This window comes from Ranitomeya imitator, chromosome 2, assembly GCF_032444005.1.
Source record: "Ranitomeya imitator isolate aRanImi1 chromosome 2, aRanImi1.pri, whole genome shotgun sequence".
NCBI classification, from domain to species: Eukaryota; Metazoa; Chordata; class Amphibia; order Anura; family Dendrobatidae; genus Ranitomeya; species Ranitomeya imitator.
In genome coordinates this window covers 3,499,606-3,504,429 of record NC_091283.1, presented here as the reverse complement: position 1 = coordinate 3,504,429, position 4,824 = coordinate 3,499,606, and the positions used below count along the sequence as shown (strand labels likewise).

General features: G+C 56.4%; 1 long non-coding RNA gene across 1 annotated transcript; it reads left to right on the top strand.

Annotated features, from left to right (window-relative positions):
• The first annotated feature begins 351 nt into the window (after positions 1 to 351).
• Positions 352 to 3,895, top strand: LOC138661414 (uncharacterized). The gene is made up of 2 exons (XR_011317927.1): positions 352 to 492; positions 2,781 to 3,895. It is a non-coding gene; the product is annotated as an uncharacterized lncRNA (long non-coding RNA).
• Positions 3,896 to 4,824: the final 929 nt, after the last annotated feature.

The window sequence follows — 4,824 nt, the reverse complement described above, 5'->3', positions numbered from 1 at the left end:
CACCTCGTACACACGACTCTGCTCCGTACACCTCATACACACGCGGCTGCGCTCCGTACACCTCATGCACACGGCTCCGTACACATCGTACACACACGACTCCGCTCCATAGGCCTTTCACACGCTGCTCTGATCCATACACCTCGTACACACACGGCTCTGCTACATCCACCCTGTAAACACCTCCTGATCTCACACATACGCTGCCTTACCCTCCTCCGGCGCCATGGCAACCAGCAAAGTCCTGTACATGGAGGTTCTCCTCCCGATCATGTGACCCCTGACTCCTCCCATCCTGTGACCTCATCACAGGTCCTGTGCACAGAGCAGCCATTATGTGGTGGTAAATGCTAGAGTGTATGGGCTCCTTCCAGGTGTGACGTCATTTCCGGGGGCGTGTCCTATCGGGAGGGGGCGTGTTTTCAGTCACATCATGAAGGCGGCAAAGCAAAGCAGCAGGATTCTAGCTTGTGGACGCCATGGCACATGGAGGTTAGTGGTTTCAGGGTGAAAAAATGCTACTTGCTGCTCGCTATTGGGGGGAGGCACTGTGGTGGACGAACTGCTTGTCTGTGTGGGGGACACCGCTGCTGCTGTGGGGGACCCCTGTGGTGGGCTTTGTGGGGGGGCACCGCTGCTGCCGGCTGTTGTGGGGGACCCCCGTGGTGGGCTTTGTGGGGGGGGCACCGCTGCTGCTGTGGGGGACCCCCGTGGTGGGCTTTGTGGGGGGGGCACCGCTGCTGCTGTGGGGGACCCCCGTGGTGGGCTTTGTGGGGGGGGCACCGCTGCTGCTGTGGGGGACCCCCGTGGTGGGCTTTGTGGGGGGGGCACCGCTGCTGCTGTGGGGGACCCCCGTGGTGGGCTTTGTGGGGGGGGCACCGCTGCTGCTGTGGGGGACCCCCGTGGTGGGCTTTGTGGGGGGGGCACCGCTGCTGCTGTGGGGGACCCCCGTGGTGGGCTTTGTGGGGGGGGCACCGCTGCTGCTGTGGGGGACCCCCGTGGTGGGCTTTGTGGGGGGGGCACCGCTGCTGCTGTGGGGGACCCCCGTGGTGGGCTTTGTGGGGGGGGCACCGCTGCTGCTGTGGGGGACCCCCGTGGTGGGCTTTGTGGGGGGGGCACCGCTGCTGCTGTGGGGGACCCCCGTGGTGGGCTTTGTGGGGGGGGCACCGCTGCTGCTGTGGGGGACCCCCGTGGTGGGCTTTGTGGGGGGGGCACCGCTGCTGCTGTGGGGGACCCCCGTGGTGGGCTTTGTGGGGGGGGCACCGCTGCTGCCGGCTGTTGTGGGGGACCCATGTCGTGAGATTTTGGGGGGGACCTGCTGCTGGCTATTGTGGGGGACCCCTGTGGTGGGATGTTGTGGGGGGACCCCTGTGGTGAGATTTGGGGGGGGGCACCTGCTGCTGCTGGCAGTTGTGGTGGGACCCCTGTGGTGGGATTTTGGAGGGCACTTGCTGCTGCTGACTATTGTGGGGGACCCCTGTGGTTGGATTTTGGGGGGCACCTACTGGCTGTTGGGGGGGACCCCTGTGGTGGGGTTTGGAGGTGACCTGCTTACGGGGTGGACCCCTTTTAGTGGGGGAGACATGTGGTGGGGTTTGAGGGTGACATGCTTGTGGTTCGGTTTGGGGGGGGGTGTGACCTGTCTATTGGGGGGGACCCCTGTTGTGGGATTTGAGGGCTATCTGCTTGTGGGATGTGGGGGGAGACCTGCTGCAGGCTATTGGGAGACCCCTGTGGTGGGACGTGGGGAGGCGACCTGCCTGTGGTGGGACGTGGGGAGGCGACCTGCCTGTGGTGGGACGTGGGGAGGCGACCTGCCTGTGGTGGGACGTGGGGAGGCGACCTGCCTGTGGGGAGGCGACCTGCCTGTGGTGGGACGTGGGGAGGCGACCTGCCTGTGGGGAGGCGACCTGCCTGTGGTGGGACGTGGGGAGGCGACCTGCCTGTGGTGGGACGTGGGGAGGCGACCTGCCTGTGGTGGGACGTGGGGAGGCGACCTGCCTGTGGTGGGACGTGGGGAGGCGACCTGCCGCTTACGGAGGGATCCCCTTTATTGGGGGGCGACCTGCTTATGGGTTGGGTTTGGGGGGCTGATGAGGGCTTAGGCTGGGTGGAGTGGACGTCCGATAAGAGTTTAGGCTGGGTCGGGGGTGGACGTCCGATGGGGGGGTTTGTGCTGGATGGGGTTGTGTGCTGGGTGGGGGGGTCCACGTCCTGTGGGGGTTTGGCCGTCCGGTGGGGGTTTATTATTGGGTGGGCGTGGTGTACGATGGGAGTAATGCTTGGAGGAGGGGTGGACGTCCGATGGGGGTTTATGCTGGGGGGTTAAGCTGGGGTGGCATCCGATTGGGGGGGTGTCTGATGGGATTTATGTTTGGGGGCAGGGGGCGTCATATGGGGATTTACGCTTGTGGGAGGGAATGTCTGGTGGGCTTTGGGTTTATCCTGTGGGGTCCGCTGGTTAATGTGAGATGGAGGTTTCTGACTGGGGGAGCGAGGTTATGCTGTGTGGCCTTCTGGTTGATGTGGGGGAGCTAATGCTTCATTGGGGTACACCCAAAAAAAATGGGTGTATGCTGCTTATGCTATGCAAAAATTTTTTTTTAGGTATTTTCTGTAGAGGAGGGTACACCACCAACTAGCACGAAGCTAATCCGTTTTAACTTAATGTCAGTAGGAGGAAGACATGGGTCTGGACCGCCCAGCCCAGTTTAGGCCTTAGGTTTTGGGAGGTTTTTTTTATTAACGATTTTTCTTTTTAATTTTTTTTTTCTTCCCAGATATGGCTTTTGAGGGCGACAGTGGAATTGTCACTCTAATCTCCCACCTAGAATTGTCACTACCATATCATCTGTGGTCTACGAGCAAGAGGACCGTTCATGCCACGAATCGCCCTACCCTCTCGCCTCTCTGCGTCCAGGTTATTCCATGCCCATCTTCATCATCGCTCTGCGAAAAAGGATTTGTGATCTTAAGGACTGGTATATCCTACGAGGCAGTAAGGGGGCTACTTTAAAAAAAAAAAAAAAACACAGGACAAATATGTCCTAGTTTTCCCCTGAGCAATGTGGACGTCTCCTGAGGAAACCTTCCTATTCATGCAGCCTCCACGTTTTCCAGAGGCTCCTGTGACCTTGCTCTTAAAATATCCAGGCTTTGGTCTAGGCCTTCTCTGGTGGCCGGTCCACACCGCCAGTGCCCTGAACAATCATGCACGCCAACTTTCTAGTGCGTCCTACTCTGCGCCTATCAGTTTAAGAGTACTTCGCTTCTGCAACAGAGGACTAAAGTCTGCCTCCCAAGAGATCTGTTCAAATTTGGTTGTTTTGGAAATGTTCTGTCCAAAAAAAAAAGACGGGACAACTCTCTGACCCGCCAGGAAAAGATGAGACCTTCCTTTAGGCCAGCTCCCTCCTGGCATCCATGAACCCACCAGCACTGGTCTGCTAGGCCTGGATCTAGCAGACTCTCTTCGACATGATGGGGCATTCCCACCTTGGATGTTTCTCAGGATCGGCTGCCGTGTCCTTCACAATTCAAGGCCGGTATTATGATCTCTGGTCCGGGACACCGAAACCTCAGACACCGGAGGCAGGCCTGAGGGGGGTGCTTCAGAGCCGCATACCCTACCGACAGTCCTGCCCGCATGCACCAACAGCATATTACATTTTTACAATACTTTAGAAATGCATAAAATAAAACAAGGAAAGGCATAAAGTTTTTCTATGCAAAAAAAGGCAGTTTTATAAAATTAGAAATATTTCTATATCTAATGTTAAAATGATATTTATCCAGTATTTCTATAAGTAAGTCTGAGATTTCTGTGAGAAATGGTAATTGTTTACCTCTTAAACCAGTTCTGAATGTAAATAAAACATTGCTCTGATTAAGTCTCCACATTGTATTTGTCTTTCATTTCATGCGTAGGGCAGGACAAGCCCATGATGTATCTGTGTAAAGCTAGGTTCACATTGCGTTAATGGGTTAACACTAACGGACTGCGTTGTACGGCGAAAATGTCGAAATTAACGCCGTGCAACGGGTCAGTTTGCGCACTTATTGACAGCAATGTTACTTTTAGCTGAAGCGCATCACTAGCGCATGCCATTTTCGGCACGCGCTAGCGATGTGCCGTTCTTTTGTGACGGACCTCGGACGCTGCTTGCAGCGTCCGAGGTGCGTCCGAGGCCCGTTCCTCGCTACCGCAGATCGGGGATCTGCGCTAGTGGGGAGGGTGAACGTCGACCCTCTAGAAACATTGCGTTAACGCAATCCGCTAGCGCTATGCGCTTAACGGATTGCACTAACGCAATGTGAACCTAGCGTAAGACGTAAGGTGCTATAATAACAGCCTTGGGCTGGTTTAACACCAGCATTCGGCAGGGCTGTGGATGGCAGCCTTCTTCCTCCGTTAAGCCCCGCCCAATGCCGCACCTCTTCCTTCAGTTCCGCCTACGTCTGCATGCGTCCTGCATACCCTATCTTTAACATTGGGTACGCAGGCCAAGCGGATGCCTCTGCATGCGTTGTTTTAACGCTGCGCCGACCGCAACAAAATGCAACATGTTGCGTTCGACGCAGTTCAGCGCATCGTCAAAACGACACGTGCCTGTGTACCCAATGTTAAAGATAGGGGATGCATGCAGACGTAGGCGGAGCTGAAAGAAGAGGTGTAGCAGTGGGTGGGGCTTAACGGAGGAAGAAGGCTGCCGAACGCTGGTGTGAAATCAGTCTTAGACAGGTAAACCACTTTTGAAACAATGTTCACTTGTACAAGCATTTAACCCCTCAGTAACGGGGCCAATTTTTTAAAATCTGACCAGT